The 14,254-nt window shown below is 35.6% G+C and overlaps 1 protein-coding gene across 28 annotated transcripts in view; it reads left to right on the top strand.

Moving 5' to 3' along the window:
- Positions 1 to 14,254, top strand: part of SOX6 (SRY-box transcription factor 6) — a 512,419-nt gene that overhangs the window by 76,288 nt on the left and 421,877 nt on the right. For 20 of the 28 annotated variants that reach the window (XM_081154523.1, XM_081154504.1, XM_081154510.1 and 17 more), the window contains one exon: positions 923 to 995. The exons of the other annotated variants lie outside the window; for them this stretch is intronic. The gene's annotated coding sequence lies outside the window, so the exon portion shown is untranslated. The remainder of the gene's footprint in view (positions 1 to 922; positions 996 to 14,254) is intronic. 28 annotated transcript variants of the gene reach the window in all.

Here is a 14,254-nt window from a genome sequence, read left to right as displayed (position 1 = left end):
TAACTAACCTAGATGTTTACTGGCCATATTTTTTTAAAATGGGGATTGAATCAAACCAATCCCTAGAGCCTAAGAAAGTTTCTGGCCTAAATTAGGAACCTAAGCTCCATTATTATTTTCAGTTGAACACTACTTATAGCCATCCTCACATTTGGGAAAGAATACGGCCTTTGCAACAAAGTTTCTTTGTTTTCATGGAACTAAAAATGTGCTGTATTTAGACCAAACAATAAAAATAAACTACCAAACTACCTTCTAATGCATGGGGGTTCTGGAGAGAGGAAACCATAGATATTTAGAGGCATAAAGTGACTCATTGTGCTAGTTAAACTTTTTACAAGGCTAGCTCTGTGTGTTTGAATTGCATCTGTTACCTCTTCGGCCAGAACTAAAGTGTGTGCAAGCAAAAGAATTTTGGATTGAATTGTGACTCATACAGAATGCATTGTGCATAACCTGAGTCTAAATGGGTTCCACACTTTGGGTAGAACAAAAACTGCATCCTTTCATGTTTATTCCACCTATAAGGTATTCTTGTTGAACACATCCAAGATATTTTCTGAGAAGCTAATTCATTTTAACTTGCAGACATAAATTAAATATGTTTTTCAAATATAACTTGTAAGCCTTTATTTCTTTTTTTAAAACTAATTTTCCTTTTGTATTTACTTACACTTTTAAACACCAACTTTATTACTGACATTAAAAAAAGTTATAATGGATGGAGATATTGTATTCTTAGCAGTAGAACAATGAAATAATTGTTTCTTTTGTTATTATCTTAGAAAAAGTTGTTATAGTAGAGGACAACTGTCTGAGTTAAAAGTAGTGTGACTTATAGTCAAATGAATACTTCTTTAATAAAGCATGTAAAAGCAATTTACTTAACCTTTTTAATTTCATTTTCTGTCTAAATTTTCAGGTCACTTTCATGAATTCAAAGGCAATTTACCAGTGATTTCTGGGTGCTGGGGCTGATTTTTTTTTGCGTATTTGTAAGTATTGGTTTATTTAATACTCTTCTCATTGTGTAATGAAAGTTATAGTTTGTAAACAAGTTCTTAACCCCTTTTGTGTGTGAATTTTTATTGTTTTTTTTGTAAAAATTAGAATTTTTATTGGTGTTTTTAAAGTGTTTTTTATTTTTTTGTGTTTTCTTAGGAGTAGAGAAAAACTATTAGGGCCCATTACAATATACTAAAAGAATAAATATCTTACTTTTTGAAGATGGGGCTCAATTATAGGAATGAATTACCTTAAAGGGGCTTGTTTTTATATACATGAATAATTTACCCTGGTAAATTCTTAGTCTTCTGGTTGTCTGGACTTGAAAAGTGCTGTGTGCCCATGCTCACAGAAGAGGTGAGATAATACAGAGTTCAAAGAACTGTCAGTACAGGAGGAGATTATGTACTAAGGAACCAAAGACCCATTTAGTGAATGTATAGTGTATATTAAATTGGGGGTATGCCTGCTTTCTTCACCGTCCTCCAAAACAATATTATATTTTAAATGGTATTTTGGAGAACAAAGATACTTTTTTCTCAGGAAAAAAGTTAAGTTCCAAGAAAAAAATTGAATGAACCTTAATGATCAATTAAAATACTTTAAATTGATATATACTTACTAATATAGAAGTACTTTAGAGTATGTGGCAGATATTAAAAATGTCTGTTAAACAATTGACTGTATTTAAGTAGAACCTAAAATACATTTATATGTGTGCCATGTTGTAAACCATTGGCATCTCAAGGGCTGTTTTACATTTGATAAAAGCAAAGATATACAAACTTTTCCTCTGTTGGTGTTCTCCTGTAAGGAAGTTTTAGAGAATGTATTTCTAGGAAAGTAGTTTTTAAAAAGTAACATTATACATTAGAGTTTAAGTTATTCAGTATTTAAGCAAAGAGCAGCCAAAATTTATTTAAAACCAGCTTTACCTTTCTTTTAGTAGTAGCATTGACTGGGGCTGGCATTTAGAATGAACTTTAAAAAATAGACACAAATGTTTAATATAGTTTAATACATTTCGTGTATTTTTAATGTTTTAAGAATAAGATGCTATTTTTATGAAGCTATCAATTATTTTATTTTGAAGACTTAATTCTTATGTAAAACACAAAATATTAAACTACATGGTTCATCTGGATTAAATATAAGCTTTTAATTTGTGCAAGGCATCGTAGTGAGGATTAGGAAGCAAAGAAGATGGGGGAAGAGATGTAAAGTATTTCCGAAGGGCTCTTGAGGAACAGGATGATTCCCAGGGGCTGAGCTTATCCTACCAGAGATCTGAAAGAAGGGAAGTAATTCTGAGCTATTCTAATCTGACCTTAGTTACTTTTCTCTCTTCTTTTACTTCCTTTCTCTCTCATATCATTCAGTCATTCCCTTTAGTAAGTGCTTAAGATGACTAAATTTTAAAAATGGCAAGTACAAGATAATTACTGGCATTTCAACCAAGATAGCCTTTACCAAAATGTAATTTATATTCGTCATCACCTAAAGGCTCTGTTTCCTGAACTCTTTGCCTCTCCCTCCCCCATCCTACATAGACTAACTTTGAGTGGAGGTGATCCAAATGACCGAGATTTTTCTTGTGATCTTACAAAGAGATGCTGAGAATAGTAGAAGGGGCACTGTGGGTATAGTTTTCATATGGTTGTTTTTGGAGTTCAATTTCAGATTCTTGTCTTGATCACTTAGGCAAAAGTAATGCTAATCATACAGGCCCAAAGTAATTGTTTTCCAGTCTTGAGAATTTCCGTATGCTAGTTTAGGGCATGGACTCTTTTGTTCCTTTGGCCAGTGGTCTCAGGCTTTGTTAGAGCCATCTTCTGACTGTGGGACCTTCTTATTAAAGAAACGGAGCAGGATACTATGACTAAGATAAGTCGGATAAAATTAACATGGCATCCAGAATGCTTGAGTTCCCATTTCTTTCAATTATTGTGGAAACTGTCTACCACTTACACTGAATGATGAGGCAGCTACAACAATAAAAATATTTCTCTAGTTTGGCTTAAGAACAAGCAAATGGCATCAGTGACAATGGCTTCTTTTAGGAACTTTAATTTCCGTGTCCTGGAACTGCTTATTTGCTACATGATCTAAGGCAGAAAGTTATACCTCATGGCCATGGGAAGGTTTCTTAGTAAGGTGTGCAGAAGCTGGCCTGTGAGATAAGGAAGGTGGGATATTGTTTTGCACCATCCATAATGAATGGGCCACACCAAGGGTGTGTGAGAACTGATTGGAATCTTACCTGCTCACATCTACTGCCTAGGTCACAAGAGGAAAACACTCTGAGGGAAAATGGTTATCTTCTCAGAAGCTGAAAGCGTCTTACCATAGGGGATATTTTTTTTTCTCTTTAAAAACTAAAACTATCCTTTTCTTTTCCCAAAGTAGGCATTGTGTAATAAGACCTTGTTTTCCATGTTAATATCCCACATTTAGTTTTTTATCTCTAATTAAAAAATAATTATGGAATCCTGACCATTCTGTTTACCAGGGCAATAAATGATTGGTTAAAAACAAAACAAAACAGAAATAGGTCCTTAGATAACCTGCTTTTTCAGGTTATCCAAGACTTTTTTTTTTTTTAACCCTTACCCAAAGAGAATTTTTCCATTGCTTTTCAGAGAGTGTAAGGGAAAGAGAGAGAGAGAAAGAGAGAGACACATCAATTAGTTGTCTCCCACATGCACCTGACCAGGGCTGGGGATTGAGCCTGCAACCCGAGGTACATGCCCTTGGTTGTAATCGAACCCAGGACACTTCAGTTGAAGTGCCTGTGCTCTAATCACTGAGCAAAACCTGCTAGGGCCTTTTTAGTAATTTGAAAATGAATTCCTTTTTATAAAATTCTAACACTGTTCATGGTCTCTGATAGCAATCTTTTCCCCAAAAAGGGTACAAAACGTGATTGTTGTTTAGCCCGTGCTTGAGGCAACAATGATGACATATCTTAATTTGGTGTAACGCTTGGTTTTGAAGACATTAAATTGACTTAGTTTTGTAAAAACTCGGAGGTGAATAGGAATTATTCTCATTTTTGCAGAGTAGCAGGACTTAACCTTTTAGTGCTCTTTCTGTAATACCAAGCTGTCCTTTCTCAGAGAGTATTTTAGCTCTTTCTTTTGTCATTTTTGATCACTACCTCAGCCTCCACTTGATTGCCACACAATTCTGGAAAGTTGAGGAGGAGTAAGCCGAGGAGGAGACTGTGGAGAGCCTTTGCCACTTTGTTTTCCTCTGTTCCTGGGTCGTTGCCCCTCTCTGGCATTGGCCTACCCCCTCCTCCAGAACTGCCACAGGCCATGCTTCAGCTGAAATGTTTGAATTGCATAAATTTTTAGGAAACCAGCAAAGAAAAAATCACAAATTCATCTTTTTGTGGTATATTTAAATGGAAAGAAATCTATTTCAAACTGAGAATAGCCCAGTCCAAAGCTCCCTCAGTGAAAACATCTGTGATTTTAAGGACAAGTAAGTGCATTATCTTTAAAAAATATTATTCCAGGCTAATCTTGACATAGAGCAGGTAAATAAAAAAGATGAGCTGTGAAAATCCACAAATAAGGCTTGAATGCCATTTTCCATGACAACGGGAGCTGCCCCACGAAAGCATTAATGCTGGGAATGTAAGGAATTTAAAATTGTGCCTTCTCAGTTTTACAGTTGTGTGCTCATGTTAATTAGAGATATACTGACATTTGAAGTATCTACACTGATACACACAGCTACTATACATTTGTGAACTGTGGCTAGAAATCTATTTTAATTGAAAGCAGTCTGCTAATCTGAATGTGTATGTCCATTACATTCTAAGCTTCTTAAAGTTTTATATACTAGTGCCCTTAGACGCTTGTTCACTCTGCTCGCTTCATTTTCTATGTCTGATTTATACGTGAAAGGGTAGCCTGGCCTATTTTTAATCTCTTAGTTGTGTTTTAGAGCAATATGGATGGAATTTTTGAGAAAAAAATATTTTTTAATAGCATCCTTTATTTGCTGTAGTTTGAATCTTTCTTCCCTCTCTCTGACTTTCTAAATTGTTGGTTTTCCTTGCAAACCTTTAAGATGGCCTGCCACAGAAGTAAGTAGGATTTAGGTTTATGGAATTTGCTTCACCGGCTATATTTAAGCACTAAAAAGCTCCTCTTCACAGTCACTCTATGGTTTTAGCTAGAAAAGCCTGTATTAGAGACCTTGATGGGATGAACAGAAGAGGCATTCTGATTTTCCTAGTATAACTGAATCTCATCCTTCTCTTTTGATGTCAAGCCATGTATCTTAATTTTTGATTTGCAGATATCTTCACAGTACCTTGATAATTTCTTGAGGTCATCTTTAACCCTAGAGGTTTTGCTTTGTCTGTCTTATGCTTTAAAGGAAGACTTGACATCTCTTTTTTACAAGTGTGTATTTATTTCATAAGAATCTGCCTGTCAGGATTTAACCTAATTGTTTTCTGCTTGTTGTCTAATGAAACTCCCACACTTAATTTTTGGACCAATCCCCGAATATTACACAAGACCAGTTAGAATGAAGCTCCCTTTTTGTTGCCCCAGAACAAACTGCTCTAAAAAGTTTGTAATACTCTGTACTTGTTTCATTAAACCATTTTACTGGCACCATTAAACCACTGAAACCTGGGACCATTAAAACTTACTCAGTACTGTTATTATTATTAAGGCTTATTTTTACCCTTTATTACTTTTTTCACTGTACTAAGTTCCCCTGTTCTTATTCTTTCATGTTGCTTACTACATATTGTGCCATCACAGCAAATTTTGGTAATTTTAATTTAATTGCTCAATTATCAGTGATAGTCATGAAGCACTTGAAACATGCGCAGTGGAAGACTTAAAAATTTCAAAATAAGTTGGTGTGTCATAATCTTAAATGTGAAATGTGCCAATATCTGTAGGCATAAAAATACACCGCCTGAGTTAGGCATTTCAGGGGAGGCAAAAACCTACTCTTAAAATCAGGGCTTTTGTCTGGTGCTGAAGTGTGTCATCTTTGCTAATTTCAAACATGTCTAAATTTGATCCTGGTTTACTTTTCAACTCCAAAAATTTGATTTGGTTGTGATTATAAAGGAAAAGGAAAGTAAAATTGTATTGATTCTATTCAAATGTTTTACCGGAACCTCACAGTCACAGCATTCGCTGTAAAGTGGAATTTGGTGTGAGGTGGATCCATGCTGGATGTCAATCAAGGAGGCTGACTTATTAAAGAAGCAGAATGACCTCCGTATGTTTCTTTCCTCATGAGGCAACCCTCTGATCAGAGGACAGTGTCACAGTGAAGGTAGTATGTTGACGATTTATTTATATAGAAAAAACCCATGAGAACAATGACACTTGGGAACTTATTTTGAATCCTACACAGTAATATTCTCAGATGCCTTTAAGACAACTTACACATTATGGCAAAATAATTACTGTAGCTCTTTGGCAACTAGGGGAATTATCATTAAATTTTGCATTAGTATTCAGTTAGGGTTTTCTCAAAACTAATATAGTGCCAACAGCTCTTTTTTAGATGCTATTATGGTTCTTTTACATTTTTATAGTATTGTAGTAAAGCTGACTTTACTGGCTACATTTTGAAGGTGGAATAGAGCAATACAAGACTCAACATTAAAGTGATTCAGTGCCCTTTGGAGAAAAATTCTTCCTAACTTGAGATGGGAAACAATGTGGGGCTTGGGGGCAGTTTGCTAAGAGCCCCTAATAAATTTGAATATTCCTCCCAAAAGCTGCTCTCTCAACCTGCTTTAACCAAGAAGATAGGCTTAGTCATCTTCCAGTATTCTTACATAACTTTTCATTAATATTTAAAGGTATTAAATGTATACAGAGAAGATGAAATAAAGCCATAATTTGAACTGGGTGGTGATCTTAAATATAAGGAAGTGAGGGTCAATAAATGCAATAATTATGTACAGCTAGCTATTATTTTATAATGTAATGATCTATAAGATGTGAAATATAGTCTGTCTATAATTCAGTAAGATGCAAAGTCATTGATTTACTCAAGCATTTAGATAGAAATATTTTAGTAACTATTCAGTTTATAAAGATGGTTTGAGTACTCAACAAATTCTAGTTCATTTTGTTGTATGCTTGTCTACACACATGACTCTCCCCCTCTCCCTTCCTCTCCCCTGCCCCTCCCCCTCTCATTCAGATAGTCTGTTGTCTGTCTGACTTCAGAACATATCTCTTCCCACTCTAGAACATCAGCCAGGGTCTCACTTCATTTAGAATATTCTTGATTATAAACTTACCTGATAAAATTTCCATAAATTCAGCTGTGTTACAGCACCTCACATCTGTTTTCATCTTAGTCTGAGAACTCTTATATCTTACTTTGAGACTGCAGAAAAAGGCCTGTCCTGGCTTTTTTTCCACCCTGTTGGATTATTACAACCATTTTATGCCAGTGGTCCTCTCCAGAAATACAGATTTCATATTCTAGGTTTTTGAGTTTGTGTTCTTTCTGCAGAAAGAGAATGCATTTCTCTCCTCTGAGATTATCTTTTCATTTAGGTCCTTGTGCTGCTGAATTGACTTTCAGTTATAGGCAGAGTGATTGTTGCATGCCCTGCTGAGTTTTTCCCCCAGAGGAGGTGTGTGTCACTCATATTTAGAGAGAGCCTGTGGGAGGAGCTGGGCTCAAACCAAGGAGCTCTTATCCTGGCAAGTGCCAGGCACTGGGGCTTGGTTTGCTCATTAAGCAGAGAGCTACTTCCCCTTACCTCATTTTTTGCTGCTTGAATTTTTCTTTGTTATTAATAAATATTATTGTCAAGAAGCTTTTTTGTTTTAATATTTGTTTTTCCATAACACCAGTGATCATTTTAATTTTCTTTTATTTCTGGCCCCATCTTTAAAAGAAGCCTTATTGTGTCTTTCTATTCTATTTCCCAGGGAGGGTGGCAATGGAAGCATGTTGAGAGTAAATGCAAGGCTTGCCTAATCTGGTAATGCAGAAAGGAGTCATTGTATCTAGGCTCTCAGCAATGCTACTAGCCTTCAAAGCACACATTTTAAGGCTGTATAGATGTGGTTAGGTCAAACAGGAAGTGTGTGTCTCCCAGATATATGGAGTAGATACTATTTAAATCTTAATGTCAACTTAAAGTGCCCTATTTCAACTCCCAAGAGGGTACAAGAAACAGATTTCTGTGATGTGAAGAAATAACCATCTTTACTGGACCAAATTGTCAATCTTGGAAGCAGTGGTCATATGGAATTTATCATTTGAAGCAGTCTAGCATACTTGGAACTTAGTCTCTTAGTGAGGAGAGAGCTGACCCAATAGCATCTTTATGCTGGGTGGTGTAATCAGTGGTCAATCTACCTTCCAACTGCCCTCTGAAAGCTATTTAAAGATGAGATTATCTGTTTTCCCAGTTATGGCAAATCCTTTTTTGGGTAGCAAATATTTTCTTCCCAGGAGAGCGCTTAGTATCTGTTGGAAATTAATTCAGCTCTACAGATACATACTGAGTACTGACTATATTCAAAGCAGAGCATTAGATGTTGCATTGGAAACAAAGGCACATGTATAGAGTTCCTGCCATTAAGAACCTTAGAATCTAGGCATAATTTTTAAGCCTTATTCCTGTTTGTGTCCCTAGTGTCTAACTCAGCACATGGCTCAGAGGAGGGATTAGGACATATAATTAAGTTGCATTGATTATTGTGGAGGAGAGATGTAATTCTCCATGCAGAATATGTTAAGTGCCTTTAATAAAGTAAAAAATAGCATACTGGGGGTTTGAAAGAATTTAAGATGTATCCCTTTAAGAAGCAGGAACTAACGAAGCAGACTTTTTGATGTTCTTTGAAAGTTGAGTAGAATTTTGTCAGTGGAGCGGATGAAGGGATGAAGACAGAGGAGTGTCCTGGCATCAAGGGGAGTAGCAGGAGCATGGTTAGGGAACAGATACGTGGAAGCTGGGAATTATAGGTAGCAACAAAAATCTAGTTTGAGGTATAGGGTATGTATAAGCTAGAATATTTTGTGTCGTCATATGATTATGGCCTGTAAGGCTACGTTAAGGGGCCATCACAACCAAATAGCTCAGTGGTTAAGGCAAGAGATTTGCTTTTGAAAAATTAGTTCAGCCAGCAGAGTTGATTAGTAGGGGGGAAAAAGACCTGAACTAGAGAAACAGCTCCTGAGGGCTATTGCACTAGTTCAGGCAGGAGGTAAAAGGTTTAAATAAGGGTGGTATTTTGGGAACCAAAAGTTAGAACAGAAAGAAGAGACTTTGCCAATATCAGGCTATATGTGGTGAGGTACATGAGGGAAAGAAAGGAGTCAAAATGACTCCTATTGCCTTTTCTTGTTCCTGATGTTCATCATAGCACTGAGTTTTAGAAAAGGCAGAAGGAAATGATCATACTAATTATTTTTCATCAATGTTCACATCCCTTGCCATCTCATTGCTTAGATCCCCAATGAAAATTAAGGATATTTTTTCTTCTCTTGGAGGACTAGGAGAAAGATGTGTTTTTAAAGGAGTGAGAATATACTTAAAGATAAAATTACTTTGAGGATTTAGAGGCATAACATAAACACAAAAGATACTAACGCTAGGAGTTATGGTACACAGACAAGGCCTTGTTGATTTAAGAGATACAAGGTGAAACTTGGCTACCGTGACTGAGAAAAGTGAAGATACTTGAAAGTATGGCATTTCTATCAATTGGCTTTCACATAGGGATTAGTATATGACATCTGTGAGGAATAAAATAGGTGTGCACAGAGTTTGGTTACTTTAAAACTCTCTCAGATAAAGTGATGACTACAACTGCCTGGTTATATTGCTATAGTCTGTCCTCTGTAGAAGATATAGTTGCAGCAAAAGTATACTTAGGATATAGGCCCTCTTACTTGTCTCTTTCAAGGGAAGAGGAAATAGTGCAGGAAAATACATTCATGAATAAGAAAAGACTTACTGAAATAAAAGTTAAAAAATAGACTTTTTCAAGAAAATGGGATAAAGTCAAGTTGATTTTGTAAAGGATCCTTGTCATTCTCATTACTTTATCATTCAGACTAACATTCATTTATTCACTCAATAAGAATATGAATTCAGGACTCCTCTGGACATGAGATAGAATTTAAAATGGGAAAAAAGAGTTAGTCCTCAGGAATTTATAATTTATTTGTGGGAGGAGGTGAAACACACTTATATAAAAGGATGTACAAAAAGGTGACTTAACAATTCCTTCCTGGGAAATGCTTCGGTGGAAGGAACATTGTCATTTTTCCTTCTTAGAGAGCTAGAGTGGCTTGTCATCTTCACCCTCCACTCAACTGCATGCTCTGTAGCCTCCTGAAACACTGAGCCCCTTGACATTACTTCAGCAAGTAACCTGTGCATGACAAATGCTGGTCTCACTTGTGCCTAGCAAGTAGTGCTTATTATTATTATTAATAATTATTATTATTATTTTGGTTAATCCTCACTTGAGGATATTTATTTTTTTCCATTGCTTTTTTTTTTCCCCTCAGAGAGAGTGGAAAGGAGGAAGGGAGGGGGGGAGAGAGAGAGAGAAACATCAATGTGAGAGAGCTACTTCGACTGGTTGCCTACCCTACATGCCCCAACTTGGGGCAGGGAGCCAACCTGCAACCCAGGTATGTGCCCTTGACTGGGAATCGATCCTGTGATCCTTCGGTCTGGTGGCTGATGCTCTAATCACTGAACCACGCTGGCTAGGGCACAAGTAGTGCATATTATATAGTCCATAAGAGATTCCAGTAAAGAGCTTTTTGAATGAATTACAGAAACTCTATCTTTCATACATTCTATCAGTTAAGATGTTTTAAGTTAAAAATAAAATATCATTATTATTAAATAAATATTAAAAAATTTAAATATCATTAGGAAAGGTAAAGTTATAACCTTTCATGCCTTAGGCTTTTAATATGCCTCTATATTTTAAAACCCTCCAAACAACTTTTGAGTGCCTTCTGTGAATCAGAATTATATTATATGCTTCATATTAATTTAAAAATACACCACATGTTCATGGACTTGAAGAACTGATATTGTTAAAATGTCAATACTACCAAATGAGACATATAGGTTCATTGTAATGTATATCAAGATTCCAATGGCATTTTTTACAGAAGTAGAAAAAACACTCCTGCCCAGCCGGGCGTGGCTCAGCGGTTGAGCATCGACCTAGGATCCAGGTGACTGGAGTTTGTTTCCCTGTCAGGGCACATGCCCGGGTTGCGGGCTAGGCAGCCGATCAATGACTCTCTCATCATTGATGTTTCTCTCTCTCTCTCCCTCTCCTTTCCTCTCTCTGAAATCAATAAAGATATATTTAAAAGATAAAAAGAAAAAACACTCCTAAAGTTTCTATGGAACTACAAAAGACCCTGAATAGCCAAAGAAATCTTGAGAAAGAAGAACAAGGTAGGAGGCATCACACTCTTTGATCTTAAATGATACCAATCAAAACAGTATGATACTGGTAAAGAACAGACAAATAGACCAATGGAATAGAATTGAGAGCCTAGAATAAACCCAAGTCAACTAATACTTGACAAGGGAGCCAAGAATACACAAATGAGAAAAGACAGTCTCTTCAACAAATGGTTCTGGGATAATTGGATATTCACATGTAAAAGAATGAAACTGGACCTTTATCTTACACTACTCACAAAAATTAACTCAAAATAGATTAGAGACTTAAATGTAATAAAACATAGTAATAAAGCTCTTTGACATGGGTATTGGTAATGATTTTTTGGATATGATACCTAAGGCACAAGCAACAAAATAAAAAATAAACAAGTGGGACTACATCAAATTAAAAAATTTCTGTACAGCAAAGGAAACCATAAACAGAGTGAAAAGACAACCTATAGAATGAGAAAAAATATTTTCCAACCATATATCTCATAAGGGGTTAATATCCAAAATATATAAAGAATTCATACAACTCAAGAGCAGAAAACCAAATAACCCGGTTAAAAATGGGCAAAGGCCCTGAATAGACATTTTTTCCAAAGAAGATATATACAAAAGGCCAACAGGTACATAAAAAGATGCTCAACATGATTAACCATTAGGGGAATGCAAATTAAAACCACAATGAGATATCCTCTCATGACTGTTAGAATGTCATCATCCAAAAGACAAGAGAAAACAAATGCTGGTGTGGATGTGGAAAAAGGGGAATCCTTATTGGTGGGATTATAAAGTGGTACAGCTGTTACGGAAAACAGTATGGAGGATGCTCAAAAAATTTAAAAAAACACTATCATGTGATCCAGCAATTTCACTTCTGGGAACATATCCAGAGGAAATGAAAACACTAAATCGTAAAGATGTCTGCACCCTCATGATTATAGAAGCATGATTTACAATAGCCGAGACATGAAAATAACCTAAGTGTCCACTGACGATGAATGGATAAAGAGGTTGTGGTGTACACATTGGAAATTATTCAGCCTTAAAGGATGAGGAAACCCTACCATTTGCGACAACATGGATAGATCCTGAAGGCATTGTGGTAAGTAGAAATAAGTCCTAGAGAGAGTCAAATCCTGTATAATATCACTTATATGTGGCGTCGTAAGGAAGGAAGGAAGGAAGGAACCAAAAGAACTTCCATCCAAACACATAGATAAAGAGCTTAGATATGTGGCTACCAGTGGCAGAGGGTAGGGGAAAGAGGAATTGGAGGAAGGTGGTCAAAAGGTACAAATTTCCGGTTATAACAGAAATTTGTAGGGATGTGACGTACAACATGATGACTATGGTTTACACTGTTTATAATATATAAAATAGCTGTTAAGAGAATAAATCCTAAGAGTTCTCATCACAAGGAGAATTTTTTCTTCTTTATATTGTATCATCTATATGAGATGATAGATGTTGGCTGAACCTATTGTGATAATCATTTAACAGTAGAGGCATACCTCGTTTTATTGCACCTTATTTTATTGTGCATCACAGATGTTGCATTTTTTACTAATTGAAGGTAAGACATCACACCAACAAATGATTATGACTCACTTTATTGAAAGATTTTATTGTAGTGGTCTGGAACTGAACCTGCAATATCTCAGAGGCATGCCTGTATATGTAAATCAAACCATCGTGCTGTATGCCTTAAACTTATACACTGACGTATATCAATTATTTCTCAATAAAATTGGAGAAAATATACTGTGTGTAATTGCCACCACTCCTGAGTACTGCTGTGTTACTACCTGTGATTTTAGACAAATCATATAACCTTTTGGAGCCTTAGCTTCCTCATCTGTAAAATGTGAATATTACCTATTGCAATTTTTTTACCAGCTTTATTGAGTTATAACTGTCATACAATAACCAACATGTATTTAGAGTGTACAATTTGATAAATTTTGATACACCAGTGAAGCTATTTTCACAATCAGGTTAATTTACATATCCATCACCCCTAACAGTTTCTTAATGACCCTTCAGAGTCCCTTATTCCTGCCTTTCCTTGACCTTTCCTGGACTTCATCCCCAGGCAATTATTGATCTGCTGTCACTGTAGATTAGATTGCATGTAAAAAACTTTTTTGTAAGTGGAATCATACATTATGTACTGCTTTTTGGTCTAGTTTCTTTTACTCAGCATAATTATTTTGAGATTCACTCATGTTTTGCATGTCAATACCTTATTTTTTAAATTGCTGAGTAGTATTTCATTGTATGGATATACCACAATTTGATTATTTATTTAGGTTCTTTCTAGTTTTTGGTTATTACAAATGAAGCTACTTTGAACATTTGTCTTTGGGTAGACATATGCTTTTATTTCTCTTGGATAAATGCCTAGGAGTGGAATGGCTGGGTTCCATAGGTATATGTTTAACTTTATAACAACTGCTAATTTTTTCCAAAGTGGTTGTACCTTTATATGTAGCAATGTGTGAGAGTTCCAGTTGCCCTACATTCTTAGTAACACTCGGAATCTTTAGTTTTCAGTTTTAGCCATTCAAGCATTTATAGTGGTATCTCATTGTGGTTTTAATTTATATTTTCCTAATGACTAATGATGTTGAGCATCTTTTCATGTGCTTATTTGTTCATCCATCTATCTAATTTGTTAAAGTGCCTTTTAAATTTTTTGCTGTTTTTTAAGATTGGGGTTATTTTTTTTTCTATTGAGTTGAAATAGTTTTTATATATTCTAAATACAAGTTATTTGTCAGAGATATGTTTTGC

Source organism: Miniopterus schreibersii (assembly GCF_964146895.1).
Source record: "Miniopterus schreibersii genome assembly, chromosome: 12".
NCBI classification, from domain to species: domain Eukaryota; kingdom Metazoa; phylum Chordata; class Mammalia; order Chiroptera; family Miniopteridae; genus Miniopterus; species Miniopterus schreibersii.
The sequence above is the reverse complement of the archived record's forward strand: the minus strand, read 5'-3'. Positions and strand labels throughout refer to the sequence as shown.